Source organism: Arachis hypogaea, chromosome 19 (genome assembly GCF_003086295.3).
Source record: "Arachis hypogaea cultivar Tifrunner chromosome 19, arahy.Tifrunner.gnm2.J5K5, whole genome shotgun sequence".
Lineage (NCBI taxonomy): Eukaryota > Viridiplantae > Streptophyta > Magnoliopsida > Fabales > Fabaceae > Arachis > Arachis hypogaea.
The window spans coordinates 52,767,174-52,768,661 of NC_092054.1; positions in this window are offsets into that span (position 1 = coordinate 52,767,174).

Sequence of the window (1,488 nt, forward strand, 5' to 3'; positions counted from 1 at the left end):
GATACAAATTAAAGAAAAAAATTGATACATGAGTATGTAATGCGAAAGTGAAGACTCTGGGTAGCTAGGCATGAATTAAAATTATATAGAGTATATGTATGTTACGTGAAAGCTTAGGTTAATTAAAGATTCAATTTATAAAGCTCACTTAGCCATATACACATACCCTTACCCTTACCTTAGCCCCATTACAACCTTGAAAAGACCTCATGATGTTTGCATTGGTATGTTAAATATTGTTGATTGATTAGGTGTAGAACAAATTTTAGAAAGCATGACTAGAGAAGAGTAGAGTGATTACCCTATACACCTGAGTGATTAGAGTGCACATACACTACCAGTGAGGGTTCAATGCTTGATTCTATGTTCCCTGCTTTCATGAGCTGTCTTCTTACAATGTTACCTGTATTTACTATATGAATTGAGTTAGTGAAATCTAATTTATATTTGTCTTGAAGAGCTTATTTACTTTTAACCAAGTAGACAAGAAGCATATAGTTGCATTTACATATATATATATATATATATTATATATATATATATATATATATATATATATATATTGCATTGCATTTCATGAGTTTCACATTTCCCTATTCATTTACTTTATCTCCTTCAACTAAGCATGAGGACATGCTAATGTTTAAGTGTGGGGAGGTTGATAAACCATTATTTTATGGTTTATATTGTGTTTAATTGTGTGGTTTTATCAATTCTTTACCCACTTATTCATATGATAAGCATGTAGTTACAATTCCTTCCCAAAATCACTCCATGGTTGAAAACTTGCTTCCCAGAGACTTTTAATTATGTATTTTAATTCTTTTTTATTCCATTCGATGTCGTGATCTGTGTGTTAAGTGTTTCAGGCTTCATAGGGCATGAATGGCTTGGAAATTGGAGAGGAGGCTTGCAAAAATGGAAGGAACACAAGAAACTAGGGAGATGACCAGCGAGCAATGACACGAGCGCATGGCCCACGCGAACGCGCGAAGTGAAGAATTTGCAGTGACGCGGACGCGTGCCTGACTTAAATGCGTAGATTGGAGTCTGCACGAGTGACGCGAACGCGTGAACCACACGAACGCGTAACAAGGAAAATCGCTGACTGACGCGAATGCGTGGACAACGCGTACGCGTGACCTGCGCGATCTGCAAAATAACAGAATATGCTGGGGGAGATTTTGGGCCGCTTTTTGACCCAGTTTTTGGTCCAGAAACACAGACTAAACCTAGGGAACATGCAGAGACTCAACACGCATCCACACACATTGAGATTCATCACATTAGGATTACACTTAGTTTTAGATCTGAGTTTTTAGAGTTGCATTACATTGATAGTTTATGCTTGGATTTTTGGATGCTGAAAGTCATTACCTCCGTTGAAGACATTATTTTAGTTTGTTTCCTTATTCCCTTATTTTTAATTAGTTACTCATTGACTCTATTCAATTAAGTATGTTACATTTTGAATTTATTAATATATGA